The sequence below is a fragment of the Pelmatolapia mariae genome, linkage group LG16_19 (genome assembly GCF_036321145.2).
Source record: "Pelmatolapia mariae isolate MD_Pm_ZW linkage group LG16_19, Pm_UMD_F_2, whole genome shotgun sequence".
Classification (NCBI taxonomy): domain Eukaryota; kingdom Metazoa; phylum Chordata; class Actinopteri; order Cichliformes; family Cichlidae; genus Pelmatolapia; species Pelmatolapia mariae.
In genome coordinates, this window is record NC_086241.1 from 61,780,663 (window position 1) to 61,800,420 (window position 19,758).

At 41.4% G+C, this 19,758-nt stretch overlaps 1 protein-coding gene across 8 annotated transcripts in view; it reads left to right on the top strand.

Moving 5' to 3' along the window:
• daam2 (dishevelled associated activator of morphogenesis 2) overlaps positions 1-19,758 on the top strand; it is a 115,471-nt gene that overhangs the window by 18,730 nt on the left and 76,983 nt on the right. Inside the window, exon 1 of one of the 8 annotated variants that reach the window (XM_063496892.1) lies at positions 7,064-7,324. The exons of the other annotated variants lie outside the window; for them this stretch is intronic. The gene's annotated coding sequence lies outside the window, so the exon portion shown is untranslated. Of the gene's footprint in view, positions 1-7,063; positions 7,325-19,758 lie in introns of those variants that run through there. 8 annotated transcript variants of the gene reach the window in all.

Below are 19,758 nucleotides of genomic sequence, written 5' to 3' on the forward strand. Positions count from 1 at the left end.
ATAGTTCTCCACACAGACCTGTTGGATGCTTGTGGAGAAAAATCCTTAAAATCTGGTCCGTGCTTGCTACCTTTTATCCTCATCTGTCCATGGATGTGTTGACAGGTGTTCTGCTGCCTCTTAAATTTGCTGTTGCTTCTTGTTTTCTAAAACATTAAGACTTGATAACCACTGTTATTTGTGTTGGAATGAACAGTGGCTCAGAACAGACTGTTCTAACTTACTGTAGTGATAAACAGGAAGTGTTTGTTATTACTCTCTTATCCCGGGAGAGCTCGGAAGATGGTTTCACTGTGGTATAGTGCAACACCCAGCTGGGGCGTCATTCCAAGCATTACATTAAGCAAGACTGAGAGAAAAAGTTTTAAAAATGTCATTTATTCTCAGCTGCGGATCTCGGGGTAAACTGTGGCTTTAGCTTTGTTGGAGCCGTCGTGGCGAGCCCAGACCAAAGGCTTTGAGAGTAAAATTGGTGGGCTATTTTTAGGCAACCCACTTCCTCTGGTTTGTGATTAAAATCTTTAGAGAGAGGATGCTTGCTTGGTCACTTTGGCTTCAAAGTTTTGGTCAGTTGTTGCTTTTGCTGTCACAGCATGATGCAAGTACATAATTACAGCGGTATTTGATTTATGTGTGCACCAATCATTGCAGCTCCTTGGGCACAACCTATCATTAGCTAATTAAAACATGGGAGCATGCTTTCTGTTTGTTTGAAGCGCTAACGTGATCACTGCACTGTCCAATGCAACGTGACCTTGGCTGATCAGACAGCACTGTCTGTGTCCAGTGCTGCTAGTGGGTTCAAAGAGTTTCCCAGCCTTAACTAGAGGTGAAGGGTCAAGGAAAATGGGTCTGGATGCAGACGCGCACCTGTTCACAGGGGGCCTCTGTTAGCGGAACAGATGACTCCCAGATGTTTTTATCTAGACACTATGACAGTCGTGACCATGTATGTCTGTGGGGTCAACCCCTTAAACTGCACTGTTTAGAATTGGACTTATGGTTTCATTCACATAACTCTGACATTCACCGCCATACATGGGCCTGTGCAGAATGTTTGAAGGGTGTAAAAGCCTTGATTTATGTTGCTTTGAATGGATACTAAGAAGTGACATTAAGGCACCTGGAACAGCTCAGGTGAAGGTATTACTTTTGGGTTCAGTGAGTGGTCAGATTTGTGCTTTTTTTTTTAAAATTTTTATTTTTTATGAATGGCAGGATAAGGAATTTTGATAAATTGTAATGTCATACAGCCACAGGAGGAAAGCCCCATGTTGCCAATATAACAGCAAGAGGAATATATAAAATTAGATTTTAAATGGAAGCATCTGGAAAAAGAGCAAAGGCCTTTCTTGTCGTCTTTTGTCATTATTTTTTACTGACAGCCTCTATTCTCACTTTTACAGTTCACACACCTGGACTCATTTTGGCAAAAAAGAGCTGTGAGAAGTGAAGCCGCCTTAAAAGCATGACCTTTTATACATCTTTGTATTTTCCATCTCATATTTCTAAAATTGAAGAGATTTGCTTGTACTGCTATAGACTCTTATAAGCTGATGTTTGGCACCAAATACTTTACTTAGATGGACTGTACATCCTTCCAGGTAAGAGAGGGGGTAGAAGTCTTTTCTGATTTCTGCTAACATATACTTGAAATATAGTCACATAAAAGCACATTAGGGTTAGCAGATGTGTTTTTTAAACTAAATCTTTCCGTAGTGAACTGTATTTCACTCATACAGTGTGTGCTACTCAGAGCCTTCCAATGTTAACCTGGAAACTTTGCAAGCTTGTTATATAAAGATGTCATAAGACGTGCGACTTATTGCAATATCTGATACATGCCTTCAGCAGTTTTCAGGCTATTGATTGTAGCGTGAAACCAATCATTTGCTTTTGGGGGGACAAAGTGTTGCTTGCACACTGACGTCAGTGTGAGAGGGGCTATCGCCAGAAATTCACAAATGGTTTGCAAATAGATGTCTTCCATGTTGTTTACCCAAACTTCAACATCTAAAGTCTTGGTCACACCTAGAAACTAGTTTTCAACACCAGATGGTAAGGGGGGAAAAGTGCATTTGCAGAGAGGTTGGTAAGTGGTTGCTGGAAGTTGCAAAAATTATAGACTGCCAGGGGGTAACTGGCTGGTCTCAATCTGTGAGACTGGGGCTTAACATCCTGCCGATCTTAGGAATTGGATAAAGTAGAAATAGCAAGGCTAATGATCTCACTACTCAAAAAGTACATCCATCTGGTAATCAGCATGTCTATGGCTCCAGGAATTATACTTCTCCTCTGGTCCAGTTAGCAGTGTCCTTTCTATCCTTGGTTGGTTTGATTTAAATTTGAGACAACACGAATAGAATTATACAAAACAAACAAAATAATAATTAAAAATGAAATGAGTAAAAGGAAAAAAACATTAAATGCAAAAAGTGAATTAACCTACCGGCTTAAATTCTCATATTTCCAGAGTAAACAGCTGAAATTGGTAACCAGTCAAGAAGAAGAAACACACCATTGGCGCATTTCATTATGGTTACACTATGACATTAATTTATAAGTTATTCAAAGTCCAATAGTGACGGCCTTCATGCCCAGAGATCAAGGTATTACATCATTGGTTAACATGATGAAGCTGTCATGAGTCAGTCAGTGGAAAGCTAGACCATTGTCTAAACATGACAGCATGTAGCTGGCACATATCCAAGCAGACACTAGAGCCACTGTGGAAGCAGGCAGTTGGTTGACCTTTGACCCTGCCCAGTCTGCCTTTTAAACAAAAGAGCCATTCAGATACTGGCTGCTTTTGCAGAACACAGAGGGGGGAAAAAAGCACTTGGTACAAATGAGAGGTAATTGTGTTGAAAAGCGTGTTTACTCTCATTTGAAGTTGGTAAAAGCAGGTGGATTGTCAAACATTTGTGATGGAAAGCCACAAAGAGTTGAGCTAGAAGAAGAAAGCATGAATTCATGCAACAGGGATATAAATAATAAGAGCAGGAAAAAATGTCACCATAAAAACAAAGTGACTTAAATTTGATTTATGGTTGACTGCTTTGCTGTGATTAGGTTGCTTTTGTGCAGAGGCTTTTGAAAGATGGATAGTATACCGTTCCCCTGTATCATGATTTATATCTAACATACAATTACACCATGTATAAAAATGTGCGCTCATATTTATGCTGTCAAGAGTTCAGGGTTTTGAACAGCAGAAGTTTTTTCTCAGGGGCAATTTATTTCTGCATGGGTGTGAAAGAAAGTGCAAAGTGCTGTCACAAGGAATTCCTCGCCTAAACAAAATACAGTTAAATGAGAGCTGCCTGGTCAAAAGAAGCCCTAAATAATACATTAAGGAACAACACATCGTAAAGCATGACCGTTTGCCATGTTAGCTCTGGCAGCTGCTGGCTTGGAGCGCTGCACCAGCCACTTCTCTTCAGTGACAACCCTGGAAAGAGTCCTCCTGATGCCAATATCTGTAATTTCAAATGCCTCTTTACAGGCTTTTCTCTGGCTGTTATCAGGTTTGACTGCTGCTGCGCGTTAGAGGGGTCTGCAGGAGAAAGTGTGGTTTATGAGCCTGGAGGAGACCACCTTGGGTGACCCACTTCTTCTCGTCCAATATTCCATTCACCTTTCGTCCAGCGTAACACCGAGAGCCAAGTTCCCTTTTTTCTCTCTGACTAAATTTAGCACTTGTTAGCCAGGCTGTGACTGTTTCTGTGATATGATGGTGAATTCTTTCTTAAAATATTACTTCATGAATGCTCCAAGTAGTGGGCACAGAAGGGTTTAGACCAACGTCTTCTGATTTTAATTGTTAGACAGACTTTTGACAAATGATTTCAACCACTCTGTTCCTTTTTTGAATCAACATTCACTCATTTCAATCTCTATAAATTCCTCAGTATGCAAATTTCTTCATTTCTTTTAGTTATAATTATCTTAAATGAGCTAAACTCTCATTTTTAATTCAGTTGATTTCCTTCAATACTTGAGATAATTTGTCCATTAGCTCCCGGTCATGCATTACTACTCCCTGGGGTACTCCTAGCTGGGAATCACTGATTTGGAAAGCAGCTCAGTAAGTTTCGCCCAACTGACTGACAAGTGACAGGCAGGTTTTGGGGGTAGCTGTGTGTCTTTTCGCAGCACACAACTCAGCGGAGGAGAAAGCTCCCCACCTCTCTCTTTGCAGCTGGTTTATCAGTCATGACATTTGCCATTCACTGTGGGTAAAGCCTAACCCTGCTTGAGTTGATATGAATATCCCAGGGTGAGGTTTACTGAAGCCAAGTCAGTAGAAGCTATGATCTGCAGTCATTTGTAAATGTGGAGGTACACATGAGTGTCTAAGCTCCTCTTTTCTTTCTTCCTGTAACATGCGTGCTATTCAGAGGAAGTGAAAATCAGCAAACCCTCAAAAAGAAAAGGAGAACAGATGGAATAGAGAGCTTGTTGGATCTTTCACCCTCTCTCTTTTTTTAGAGACCATGATTTTTATCACATGCATGCCAGGCCCATTCCATTTGCGTCAATTATCAGGCTGTGATGGATGATACAGGGGTTACTGGTACACTCAGCTATACTGGAGTCTGTGCTTAGCCTATTCCTCCGGGGTTATTTGGGGTATCTTCCCTCATTTTGGTGATGGAGAAGTTGCCCTCTAGAGAGAGAGAGAGCGAAAGAGAGAGACAGAATGGAGAAGTGATGCAAACTAATGTCACTTTGACGTTAGTGAACATCATGGAAACAAGCTGGTTCTGGCGCTCAGCTGGGTTAATGGATGTGTCCCCAGGGCTTCCTCAGGAATGCACCCAAGCATTACCGCCAGCAATTTGGTGTCATCTGTCTTCTGTCCCTAGAGAAAGATGATAAATGTTATTGTGACTGCCCCTTTCTCCACTCTTTAGCATATCAGTGGCTCCAGTTTGAGTGTGTGAATGTCTAAACAATAGTTTCAGTGGGTGGTGGTTCTGTCACAGAGAGTATAATAAACATAATAAATGAATATAAATAAATATAAAAGTATAATACCAAAAGTATAAAAAGCAAATGTGCTGGATTTTAAATGCGCTGATTGCCAAAAATGTATCTAAGGATTCAATCCTGTAGGCCTAGAGACAGGATGGCGAACCCTTTGCAGCCACAGGTCGCAAGGGAATAGACAAATGGTTGCTGACTATTACAAAAAAACTCCTTTTGATTGTTTTGGTCCCTAGATACAACCGACATATTTCAAACTATGTTTGACTACAGCAATCTGCTAGTGACCAAAGCATCGGCAAGGAGGTTTTAGTGCAGCACCATATACCTCTTTTCAACCATTTTCACACAGTAATTGCCAGCAACCACTAGGCAACTGGTTGGGGACCATACGTTACATCTCTCCCGATTGACCTGTGGTTGCCGGGGGTTGCTGACTGGTCTCTAGGCCAGCCCTTTATCACTAAATCTAAATATGTGAATTTTTTTCTAAATCAAACAATGAAAAAATAGATTGGGGGTGGGGGAGTATTTGGTATACTCTAATGGCCCCCAAGTAACAGTCCTTGTTTAAAATGTGGTCAGTTGCTCTCATTTACAGTATATGCACGCATTTATACTGAAGTCAATATTAGAGACAAGCCAATACTTTTTCCAACTTGGTCAGCAGACAGCCAGTCCCATGAAAGATAAGACGACGTCATATGACCTTAGTCTGCATGACCCATTCCTTTAAAGTTACATCAATAGTATTGATCAGTCAGTTGTGGTCAGGAAGCTGTCAATGTCTAAAGATCACGACTGACATGTTTTTTCAGACATATTGATAACTTTAGCATGCTCATACTCAGACACTATTTAGTATACCAGAAAAAGTCTTTAGTAAGACTTGTCAGTGATGATGAAGCATACCATACTTTATCATATAATTATCTCTACAAGCGATGATAGTTTACTAAATGGATATCATGTTGCATACAATACAGATGTTTTGTTGAGGTAAATTTTTTTGCAATTAGAAGAGTGGCCCCCTGCTGATAAATTAATGAAACTTGGATTTTTGTGGTCATCAACTTTATTTTCTGGTGTTAATCTGGTGCTAGAAGCATTGGAAGCACAGTTGGTGATGGGAAAGGGCGGGGCGGGGGGGCCATAAACTCTGATAAACTGCTGCATAGGTGTTTTATTTTGTCTGGCTGAAGGTTTGGGTGTAAGGAGGGGTGGAAATGAAGAGATGATGGTTTCTGTCTCTCCTGACTGGTGCACAGGGAGTCTCCGGTGTCTTGAAGTTTTTGTTCGCACTCTCTTGCCACTCATATTATCACAAGTAACATACTTGAACTCCACTTCTCTGAACCCTCTGTGGTGTGGCCCTCCAGCTGATTTCCTCCCCACCCCTCAGCTCCTCTCCACCCTTCCACACATTACATTTGGCTGAGCTTATACTGCGAACTTGACCAAGCCAAGAGATCTTTGTGTAATCAAGGTTTCTGACTCACCTTTTTCTCAATGAACACTGACGACTAAATCACAGGGAAATCCTTTTCCTGTCTGTGTCAAAGGGGTAATTCCTAATGGACAACGCCATATTTGGCACATCAGTGTATGGGTGTGTGTGCTTTTATGCATGTGTTAAAGATGAGAGGACGGGGCAGGAAAGAGGTTTCCTTTGGGTACTGTGTGTGATATCCCTACATCGACTGCTCATTTAGACCTAAATGTGTTGGGTGGAGTTGGAATTGCGGGCAGGCATAGGAAGCACAGGCCGTTGAGGGTCATTTCCTTTTAGCTTGCCCTCTCCCATGGCCTCTCATAACAGACACGCACAGATACTATAGTATAAGGTAAATGCATTTATGATATATTCACTGAAAATCCATAACATTTTAGCTGACATCCACATGGATGCTGTCATATGCTGGAGCTGGAATCCAGAAGGGGAGGGGAAGGTAGATTAGTAATCCAAAGACAGAGAGACGGCGAGAGAGACAGAGCAGGAGAGGGAGGGGAGAGAGAGAGAGCGAGAGCGGGGACAATGTCAACAGCTCAGCTCCCAGCACAGTCAGCTGAAATCTAGAGCTCAGCTCAGAAGCTCGGAGAGGGGAAGCAGACGAAACTAAGCGGCGTCTGTCAAACTCTGCAAACCCATGGAATTTGGTCATGAAGCTCCAAAAAGTAAAAACTGTTGCGTAGAAGCAGAAGATGCGGGATTGCTTTAAATTTTTCTTCTAACTTTGTTTTTTTCTTTTGTGGAGTGCTTTTTTTTTTTTTTTTTCATTCGCTAGTGAGGCAACACAGAGACGGTTCATCTCTTAGTGCAACCGGTCTGAAGTGGGTAAGTAGGCGATACTTGATCTGGATACTGATACTCTTAACCCTTCCCGGTCATTGTGAGTATTAGCTATTCGGTAGTCTTGTTCACCCATGACAGGCTACAGATGCTCATGCTGCGTAGTCCAGGCAGAAAAACTGAAGATTTCTGCAGGCAATAAAATAAACATCAGGTAGGAGTTTCCTCATAGAGAGGAAGGGGGGAAAAATGATCTGGTGGGCAACAAGGGCTGCTGTTCCCCTGTGATAAAGTTTCCACATTTTGTGCTGTTGTGATTGGAGGGAAGGGCAGTATTTTACAATCCTTTTTCACTACAGTGGCTTTATAGGTCATAAACGGGAGCAAAAGTTGGGTTGTGAAATGAATGTGGTCTTAATGTTTGGGCTTGTTCTCCAACGGTGCTGACAGGACATCTTGCTGTACCCACATGTGTGCTGTTGCACTGTGTAAGGAACAGTTTTGGCTTAATAGTGATGCTTTTGGGTTCAGTTTGACACGAGATTCTAGAAGTTTTGGGAGTTTCATCATTTCATGGATGATCGGAGGTTCAGTGTTATTGCTGCTGCTGCAGATGTGAGTTGGAAGACATCCACATTTAGTTTCAACCAAATCACATTACAAGATGTCTAATGCACATTTCAGGGGAATTGTTCACATTTAAAAGACTGAAGGGTGATGGGATAGTATCATATGTAAAATGAATGCTATTTTGGGACCTAGATGATGAGTGATCACACATTTTCATCAATCACACAGTCATCTTCCATTCCATATTCCTCCCATGCAACCCATTATAGACACTGTGGGCTGAGTATGTATGGAAGACAGTTCTTTTTAACTGACAGTCCTTTCAAAGTTTCCTTAAGGGATGCCAGTACATGGCTACATGGCCCCTCAGAGCAGTGCGTTGAAAGCATGGTGATGGGAGTTCATTCACCAGCCTTCCAAATTTCTTAGTCTCTTAACATCCCTCAAGGTTAAGGTTAGGACTAGGCATAGGTGTGGGATTTGGTAAAGGTTTACCCCTTTTTAAAAAAATTTTCATAGAAAACTTAAAAATGAAAACCTTGCAAGAAACAATTTGTCCCAGAACGTGTAAGATGTCATTTGAAACCGGCTATTTGGCATGTGGCTAAAACAAACTTGACCCTAACCTTAGATGGATTGTTGGTGACATGATGGATGTAAAGAGGGTTAGGGTTTACTGAGGCATAAGTTTTATTTATGGAAAATCTTCCAACTAGATAATATAGCATTTTAGAGTGATGTTTTCTTTTCTGGAGACTTGGCTTTTATACAGCTAATGCAGCAGTAAAAGCAATATGAAAAAACACGAGACACAAGTTATTTCTGTAACACTCATGTAATTCATCCCTTTCGGTGTTTTGCATTTTAAGGTCACTGAACCAGAGGCAAAACTCATTTATATAGTCAAAGGGCCGTGTGTGTTTTTCTTTGATGTCTTTTTGCAATGTGAACAAGATAGTATTTATTTCCACCGCATTAAAAGCTTACTCTGCAGTCTGCTGGAAGACCTCCTACATCCACGTGCGCTGGGGGGCAAACAGAGCGACAGTACTAAAAGATTCAGCGTGCCGGGAGAGCATTAACGAAAGTGTACATACACACCCTCTGCTGCCGTCAGCGCTCTCGGGGCTTTTCATATTTTATCGACCATTACGGATGCATGAACTGCTCTCTCAGGCTTAGAGGGAGTGTGAGGGGGAGTTATTAAGCAAGGGTTGGCCTTTTATCGCTTCAGCCCTGCTGCTGACTGGCAGCTCAATGGCCTGCTCATTAGGATAGGGACAGAGAGAAAAAAGAGATGAGCTCTGTAAAGTTGCTTGGACGTCAACTATCTGATCTTTTGGCCAGGATCATCTTCATGTTGCGTTCGCATTAGAGTAGTTACAGTGTCTGGGGGACAGAACCCTGGAAGATTTTAGGAAAAATGCTGCTGGTCCTCTCTCCCCTTCACTGGAAGTCCCCACACAGTGTGTGTGTCAAATGCTGCTATTGTATTTGTGCCAGTGACACACTTTCTGGGGCTTATGATGTGTAAGCATATCTCCTCTTTACACTGCTTCAGTTCAGTACAGTATTACCGCAGGCTATTTTAAAAAGTGCTCGTCACTTTGGAGAGCTGTTCCTGTCTTCTTTGCTATAACTGTCCCAGCGGAGCATTCCAGACATTACCCAGAAGCCCTATGTCCTCTATGCTGCAGCTGTTGACCTCTCACCCAGGCAAGATTAGTAGCCATTCACGTTGTAGTGCAAAGCATGAGAAGTCAGATAATGGCAAGGTGACAAAGGCACATCTACTTAATCGGAGAGCGCAGTTGTGAGCTGTAACATCTATGAAAACAAACTGGTTCAAGAGAACAATCTCTCTCAGTTTTACTGATGGAGATCGCTCATCCTCTCAAGAAGACAAGACTGCAGGGTGTTTGAGGAGCACAGTCTCTGAGAATTTCTGCATCTTTTCCCTCTTGAGAGTCATGGTAACTAGCTCTAAGATTTTACTAGTGCCAACTTTGTTCCCACTTATAATAACACGTCTTTAGCTAGACTGGGAGCTCGTGACTCTGGAACGTTCCTCCCAGATGAAATAAGAAAGCGATTTGACACGGCAGGATGGCGTTTTGGAGTTTGAAGGGAAGGGATGCCAAGTATTGGATTTCATTCTGAGCCCTGTTAATATGTGGGAATGTCGAGGCCTTTGGAATGTGGCGTGGCTGACTTTCTTCTCATTCCCAGTATTAATAGCATAGATATCCCAGTGATCCGGTCTATTTGACGAGCAGAGATGTGCCCATTGGCTTTTTGTAGAAATGGGTCAACAGCATGGCTGTATTTTCTATTGCTGGCCTCTGTGCTTGATAGAACCTTCACCCGGAGCCAACATTAACATCTGCATTGTTTGAGTCCCACAAAACAACTGGCAGACTGATTTTTCCTTGTGCAACGTGGATGTCTTGCAGAATACAGTTACTAATCAGGGTTGAGCGACTGGATAAATGTATCTATGAATGTGTCAGTGCATTGCTGTTTTTATTTTTTTTCCTTGATATTTTTCCATTAATTTTTATCATTTTTTGGTTTGTCTTCCTGAGGGTGGGAAAAAGCAAACTGTAAAAATGTCTTTGAAAAGGATGCACTCTTCCAGTATATACGTTTGTGGTGCTAAACTGAAGTGATGCAATTCTAGTACAGAACACCCAACAGTAAAAAAAAAAAAAAAAAGACAGGACTTTTGGGTTACCTGATGTACCTGATGTAGTTTAGCATCTTTGTTGACATGGTTGATCATTTTGTAAGTGCTGTCCTTTTGGTATTAAACACTGAGGGGGAAAAAGTCTTTTACTCTACCAAATCTCCAAAATGTGCAGACAGGCTTTCAAAGTCGTGTTAATCCCTTGTTAACGTGCCCCAAGATGTCTGTTGCTGGATGGCTTCTTATTTCAGCTTTTTTTTTTTTTTTCATGTAACCCGTGTCTGTGGTTCGTGGCTTCTGTGAAGGGGTTTACCATGTTTCTAATAATTTGCTTCAAACTGGAACTGTACATGGTTGGGTGCTTAAAGGGCGCCCTGCACTGCTCTATGGAGCTGCTAGATTTGTTTTGGTTAAAGCAACAATTTAAAAGCACAGTTGTAACAACCCCCTGGCACTTTATGTGGCCTGCACTGTTATAAATGTTCCTTGCATCAGGAAATTGCATTTTTTTAATGAATCAGACTAAATGAAATGGCTATTAATGACATCCCTGGAGGATTGGAAAAATCTCCTACCCCCTCCCCTTTTTCCAGTGGTTGAGTTGAGGCATTTCCGCTTAATGGGTGAGATGGGTTACTGTGCCTCATGGCCTTGTTAAAACCAACTATGCTTATATGTTTGTTTTCAATGAGGCTAGAAGCTAATAGGACCTCTGAGAATTTCAGCTGTTGGCTATGAAAGAGATTAAAATTTACAATGTGATGGATTGATTGATCGGTAAAATGGCACAATGTGGACACCATGGGAAAGTCTGACGATTCTATTGTCTAAATAACCAATTAACAGCATCCGAGTCCTCAGTTGACATATAGATGTAAAACGTAGGCTGCTCTAAGATGGTTCATATACATAACCAGTAAAGACTCTATAAACATGGGCCAAATCCATATAATTACCCCATCCTTGAATTGGCTGTCTGACAGAGCTGTTTGTAAACAAAATAAAATGAAAAATGCCTCTGTCTAAATTTGATTGCATTTGCCTTGGAGACAGTCTGGAAATATTTAAGCAACACTATTAACCACAAACTATTAAAGTAATTAATAATAATTGTGGTTGTGGGCAGTTTAAGTGGAGGTACTTTGTTTTCTTGGGGGGGTGGGTTGTCCCTATATTATGTGTACTTCTCACTCTATACTGTATGGAAGCTACTTAAAAATGCCTGCTTTGTGTTATTCAGTGTTGTTCCGTCTTTGTTAGTTTGTTGCGTCCATTGTGAGAAATGTGAGGGCGGCCATGAAATTCTTTGTACTTGTGGGTCATGTGTTTCAGAAGTGTTAATTCACTACGAATTTTCCCAGTGAGTCAGTCTTGAGCCACACTACAGTCATGTGAAAAACGAAGTCTTTTGAGGCAGTGGGCCAAAAATGACCAAAGTGGAGATGTTTGGTCATAATACAAACATCACAACACAGCACATCATACTAGCTGTCAAGCACAGTGGTGGAAGGTTGACAGTTTGGGCTTGTTGTGCAGACGCAGGACATGTTCATCTTGCATTCATTGACTTGATCATGCATTCTGCTGAATACCAAAGTATTCTAGAGTCAAATTTGAGGCAATCTGTTTGACAGCTAAAGCTTTGCTGAAACTGGGTCATGCAAAAAGACAATGATCCCAAACACAAATACAGCAGAAAATAAATAATAAAGCAGAGTAATTGATAAATAAATGAATCAAGGTCTTGCAATAGATTCCAGAAATTCCAGATCTGTCCAGTTCAAATGCTGTGGCAAGACCTTAAGAGAGCTATGCATAAACAAATGTGTGCAAACCTCAGTGATTGCTGCTTAAGGTGGGTCTACATGCCACTGAATCATGGGGTGTAGTTCACTTTTTACATAACTGCATAGAGTCCTTTCTTTTTCACACGACTGTATGTCCTGGCTGAAGACATAACATCTTTGAATCAGTCATCAGCTGTCTTGCAGCTTCCCTTATCTGATCGCAGGACAGAAAGGAAGTGACTAAAGGGAGGACTTAGCAAAGAAATCAAGAAGGTTGTGAAGGAATTAGTTAAATTAGTAGGGGGTGAAGAGAAGGGTGGGTTTCCTATCTTCCCGATTCTGAAGTCCTTTCCTGAAAGATGCACGTAGGGATACCAGCACAGACAACCCCAATCTGTAATGACCTTAAACCCCCTGATGGCCAAGGCCAAGGCTTGACTCTAACATTGTAGAGTCCATGAATCTGGCTTCAGTATTGTGTGAGTGAAAACATAGGAAGACTGTGTTGTCATCAAAAGTCACTCTTGGGGATTTAACCAACTTTTTTGACAATGTGGGTGGGGTTTTTATTCACACTGTTTGGAACTACTCAATGTATATATAGTATGATCAAATACAAAGTGATTTTTTTCACAGTTTCAGTCTAGGTAAATAGACAACAGTAGAGCCTTTGGTGCGGAGTTGGAAGAGTTTAGTGGCTGAGTTTTTACCACAGAGTGTTGATGCCCTCTGATAGTCAGATTGGACTCCACTTTTATACAAAGCCAGAATAAACAAAAAAGGAAAAAGGTGGTCAAAAGGTGACCAAAATCATGGACTTCCTGCTAAGTTCTGAAAATATCCAACTGTAAATTAAATCAGCTAGTGGGTGTACTCTGTTGTTGGTTGCAGAATAAACTAGTCATTCTGTTGCTTCTAGCTTTCTCTCTGAGTGAATATTTTCTTTAGCCAAAAATACAGCACAGTCTCCATCTTTAAATTCCATGGTGGTATATCTTTGGTTATCTCTGTCAGGTGACCTCTTCAGAGCCCAAAACATGCTAATTAAGGACAACCGTCCTAATAGAAAAGGCCATTAATACTGGACAGGGAGAGCATGGTGTCATAGCTAAAAATAACTGTCCCCTTGAAGATCAGATGCACATTCACTGCAGTCTTCTGACGGAGACTGCGCTAACCTACCCCGTTGGGCCCCAGCAGAATTGTTCCAACCAAATCTGACCCATTGTCCAGGTCCACATGAGAAAGCCACTCAGTGTACAGACTCTCATGAAAGCGCTGTTGGCCTTCCAACATGAAATCCCTCGCAGAATGTGTGCTTTCAGAACAAGCACAGGAATGCAGTGCATGCAAATGTGCCGTGAAATAATGGCAGCTCCTCCGCTGTCAGCTCTGGTCATTTGTCAACTGAGGCTCTGCTAACCATGGAGCTCTAAACTGGATTTAGATAGGTGATGTCATGCTTTGGGAATGCATGTCACAATGTGTGTGGTGTACTGTGTATTTCTAATTTACAGTTTACGTTATTTAGATCACCAGTGGATCCTGTCTGTTATTCAAGCCAGTTGTTTCAGATTAATCATTATTTATTTCTATAATTTGACCACCCATGGTGCTAAACTGCCTGTAATTGAGGAAGTGATGCATTCATAAGATGACTTTAATCTCTGTTGGCAGAAAGAACAAACTTACATTTACGTGTTTGCATGTATGTCTCTTGTAATGGGGGCGGGGGGGTTCTTGCTTATATGTCACTGTTAAGTAAATGATTACAGCATAACCCCTCACTCTAACAGAATAAGATGTATGTGGTGTACATGCCCTCCCCGGGGCAGGAGCATAGGCCGTGGGTGGGCCACATCCTTGAGAAAGTGAATTTTCAGTGTCCCAGGTGATTTGGTTTGCAGCGGTTTTAGTGTGGGGAGAAAGGAATCAAAGGGTCGGCCCATTAGTCATAGGACAAACAGGCAGACGGTAAAAGGGGTTAGCAGGGCATGCTGCAGAGGGCATGTCTGGGGCAACAACAGCCAAGGCTTAATTGTCTTCAGCGGCTGGGGTGAATCGCTACTTCCTGTTAAATTAATCAACATGAATACTTCACATCCATATACAAGGACAGATGCAAGTTTTACGTATGAAAATATGACTACCAACAAATATGGAGACATGCAGCCAGGACAAGATTTCTGTTGCATTATCACACTTTGTGTTTGCATGTCCAGTTGACTTTTGTCAAACATTTGCTCTTCATTGTCATGAAATCCAGTGTAAGGATTTCTTAATTTCTGCTTATCTAGCCAAGTCTTTTCTTTTTTTTAGAAAGATGGAATTTTAGGATTTTCTTTGTGCAGCCGTCCCATTTGATGATTGTTTTTGGAGCTAACCTCAAGTTGTTTCTTTCTTTACTATGATAAGTAATCAAGATGAGGTTGATTGAGCCATGTTTACTACCTCCCAGTAGATGATGCATGTCATTTCCAACACCAATTGGGAAACTCTATAATTAAAATTGTAATTAGAGTGCCACTGGAATTTAATTGAATCATGGCTGTTCCTCAGCATTTATTGGTGTCACTACATCAAGTAGGACATAAAGTAAAAAAAAAAATAAACCTAATCCCACCTTTGCCGTCTCTGTCCCTGCAGCTTGCTTCAACAATGCCACTTTTTCAGTCAATGCTTCATCTTGTTCCTGTCTGTGCCAGCGTGGCACTGCTCTCCCATCCCTGGTACTGGCTTACATAAGCCCGCCTCCTGCATGGCCCAGCACCCCAAAGGAATGGTCCTCATTTGTGGGACCCAGAAACAATATGTGTGCAGCATAAATGTGCACCACACGCTTCCCTCTGATCTTTTATTCATTGCCTCTGTAAAACATAGTCAATGGCCTATCCTGCTTGTTATTTGTCTCGACTAGTTTTATTGTCGCTTTTTTTCTCCTCCACCAAAGCGCATTTGACTTCCGTTCTTTCTCTCTTAGTAGCTCAACTAGAATTCATGCATCCAATGCATCCATCAATGTGTTCACAAGCAAATGACAAATATACTTGCAGATGCAGATGTAAAGGTGGATAGAGAAAAAAAAAAAAGAATGACAGGGGAATGAAAGTTGCAGGAACTCACTGCAGCATCTTTAAGGAGCATGTATTGTGCAGAGTAAAAATGACCTCTCGGAGTAAGTGGATAATTCAGCTTTTTATATGGAAGAGGAATGGGTGAAAAACAGATCTTGATTTCGATCTCATTTTGCATTCGGTTCGGACAGCTTTGTGTTGTTTGGCAGATGTTGTGGAGAGGGTTGAAATTATGCAGGCACAGATGTTTGATCTCTGCACAGATAGCCAGTGCTTCTCTTCTTCGGTCTTCTGCACACACACAAAATCCTGCAGCAGCAGCAGCATGTCTCTCCTCACTGCATTCCCCTCCTCCTCGTCCTCCTCTTCCACTGACCTACTTCCTAACACTGTGGATGAAGGATGAGGTAGCAGGCTCAATGAGAAGTGGCAGCAATAGTATCTCCGTTCTTCCTCCCTTCTTCCTGTCTTTCCTTTCCTTGTCTCCTTCCCAGCTCTCTCTTTCTGCTCAGACCCTTCAGAGATAGGGGAGCAGGTTTCTCACTCTCCTTGACATCTCTTGGTTTAAAGTGTATGCTTACATTTGAATCTTATATTTGATTTGATTACATGAGTGTCTGGCTATATAAATGCCATACAGCAGAATATGTCTGTTTTCATGACTTTTACAGACATGGCTGTGTGCGTACAGAAATTCTCTATCTTGACAAGCAGTGACAAATCTCTGCGCAACTATTCCCATTTCGACACAGATGTTTTGAGTCCGTAGAGGTCCACAAACCATTTGCTCTTCAGTGAAAGCTTCCTTTTCCATACATGCATCTGTTTCCCAGAGATGAGCAAAGGCATGTTAGGAAGTCTCCGTGTGATTTAGGGTCGGCATTTTTGGTACAGCTTCACCTGTTTCCAAGAGAAGAATATGGACTCTCATAATCTTCTTAATAGTAAAAGTTTATCATTATAGTATTTCAAGTTTTTGGTTATTCTCAGTTTATTTTTATCCATTCTTTTATCATTTTAAGCTGCATGTCTCCAGTTTATGCATATTTTTCCGCTCAAGTTTCTATTGTTTAGTTCTAATTGCAGGGACAGCGATGTGGCTTTAAGCGACATGCCCATAAGTCCAGGGCATCCATGTTGGTACTCCACTGGTAGGTGTTTATGTGGATGTATAGGAGCTGGTATAAAAATAGGGAGCACAGCAAAAGAAAATAAATGTTAGATGATAATGTTTCTTTTTAGCCAACCATGCATTTAAATAGATAATTCACTCCAAAAAGTTCATATTTTTCTGTTTCACATATTCCTTTCTTCCCAGTTGTGCTACATATTGGCTGCCTTCTCCTACCAAGCTACTCAAACCAAAACCAACAAACAGACTGAGAGCAAGAGAGAAGCAGCCTCATTCTTACCAGCTCCTCTAAAACTGCATTGTTTACATTTCCTTTCAGCTATACATCAATAAGCTAAACATTTCCCGACTGTTGCCCAGAAAGAAAGCAAAGTGTACATATTGAGATATGCTCCCAGGCAGAAGTAACAGCTTGTCAAGGATGGAAAGCATTTAAATGGAAGGAACAGAACAGCAGAAAATGGGGATTAAAGATAGACGGAATAGATGGTGAGCAGTGGCAAGGACAAATGACAGATGTTACTGTCAGAGGGGGGTTGATGAAGGGACTCCGTTCACCCTGAAAGAGAGGAATAATGGGAGATGACAGGGAGTGAAGAAATGAAAAGCTGGGGGATGAAGAGGGGCTCTCAGGTCACATATGGCAGTGGACACGGTCAATTTGGATTATGTTTGTGTGGTGACTCCTTCATACAAAGCATAGTAAAGGTTACACAAATAGTCATGGGTATATTCTTGGTTCTTTGTATTTGCCATACAGTATATACAATATTTTTTCTGTGTATATAATGTATGTGTGTGTTTGGATTTCTTGGCCCACTTTCCCGGGGCACAGGCTGGAAGCAGGCCAGCAGACCTGGTGTTGAGTGAAGACTGGCCGCACGTGGGGCTCAGTGGGAGAGTGAAGATAGAAACACACACAGAGACACTGGACAGTGCATTTTGCTGAATGGCTTTAAAACCCCTGTAGAGCGGCCTCTTTTCCATTAGGCTTGGCCAGCTGTCGTCAGCAGCTATAACTAACTCCATACAATAAAGCTTTGGCACTGTGCTTATATCTTATACTAATAAAACTGATAACAAGCTGTCACTGTTACAGTCTGAGGTAAACCAATCTCCTTGATTTATCTCCCTGATGGGGCCTTTATTCAAATTCTGCCACCTTGCCTTTTTAAAGTGCTGTTCTCTCTCATTTTTCCTCCTAACTCGCCACTATGAATTCTCATCTAAGTCCATATAAGGCGTGATCAAAAAGTGCTTGTAAAGATCATCATCTTGTGCAGCTCTGGACCATTTTCTGTACAGCTACTGTTCTTCTAGTCTTTTCATGTCCAGTTGTGTTTGGGCTTCTCCGATATGTCAAAACGTGATCATTCAATTTTATTTTCATTTTCAGGAAGTTGCGGGGAGGAAAATATGGCTAATAGGGCAGGTGGTGAACAAAGATTGTGTTGATGTGGGTAGAAAATAGAGTTTTCAGTGCACGCACAGCTGGCACCACCACATTTCAGGACATTTTCTGTGAATGCTCCCCCTCAGACGTTGCAGTAGAACTTCACATTGACGGTTTCCCCCTTTACAGTACACAATCCTGTGATGAGCATGCTCCTGGCTCACATCATGTGTTGCCTTCAGGCTTAAAAAACTCTGGACTCTTCAGGTTGAAACAGAAGTTGCTTTTTCCTCTCAGTGAACTTGCAGAGTGCTCGGTGTAAGTGGTTTGAACAGGGCTTCCAAGGAGCAATCTAAAAAAAATGGCAGTGGAGCTGAAAGCTGTATAGACATGACACAAATTGCACAACAAATGGAAATATTTTGAGGATATTCCTGTTCCTGTATGTGGTGACTAAAACGTCTCTTCTGTTTTGTACACTTTACTGGCAGAGTATTACAGGTATTGTTTGTATGTTTAGAACTGTGGCTTTCTTTGTAATTATACATATCATTCCATGATGTCCTTCAAAGTAGGTTGATTATCCTTGAATTATGTGTTGTGTAGCCTGTTAAAGTATCCCTCGTATATAAAATATATGGAATCGGCTATTTTAAATATTTTTCTGGTTCTTATATAGGGCTGTCCTACTCTACTGGAGCATGCAAAGCATTTTATACAACGCGCCTCATTCACCCATTCTCACCCATTTATACAAGCACTTTTTTCTCTGTTTTTTGTCCAACATTCATTCTCTGATAAGCGTAAAGCAACTTGGGGTTCAGCATCTTGCCCAAGAATACTTTGACGTGCAGACTGGAGCAGCCAGGGATTGAACCAGCAACCTTTGAAATGAATGGATGGACTTTTTTTTATGTAGTCATATTTTACCATTCTTGAATTTAGCATATAATGTACATAATATATATTGTTTGGATATGTCACATCACTAAGGGGATTTTGGCTTGGATTGTGACTCTTGGAGTGAGTGTAAAAAGGATTTGGTTGCTATATGAGATGATCCAAACTGATCTAGAATAATGAATGGGAGATATCAGAGGTGAATAGGTGCACATAGCTCATTTTTAACCTTGAACCAAGTTCAGTCCTCGCCTGATTTGAGTGGCGGTGGACTCTGGGATTGTCACCTCGGCTATCATAACACACATGCCGCTGTAGAGTTAAATATACTGCACACACAGGCACACACATACAAGATGCCACACATGCTGGAATTCCCATTTGAAGTGATGATGCAATGACTACCAAACAGTCCAAGTACTGGAAGGTGAATTACATGGAATAATTCCGAAAATAAGCCCACTGTTGGACACACAAGCACTTCCATGTTCAACAAACCGAAGAAAACTTTAAGTTGCTTTTTATTTAAAATAGCCTCCGGTTCATTCGTAGGTCTGCTCCTTCTGCCCTGAGAAGGATGACAGGTTCAAGGAGGCGGAAAAAACAAATGAGCAAAAAAGACGAAAAGGGCAAAATGGAAATGTGGAGTTTTCTCTGTTCATTTTTTCCCCTTTAAGCGCTTGTCATGGGTCCAGGGCATTCATAAAGAATTTACCATGTGGCTAATTTTAGACCGTGCAGTGAGAACTCCTTCACTGAGCAAATCTGCATGTGAGAGAGTCATGATGTAGTAGATTGTGGCTTCTTCTGGAAACTGAGGTCATAAAGTTTCACTGCCATATTGAACAGATGGGTGCAGACCTCCAGATATTATTTAATGCTTGTCAGGATATGTGAGAATATCAATAGAAGCATAACACATGGGAGTAGTTGCTTA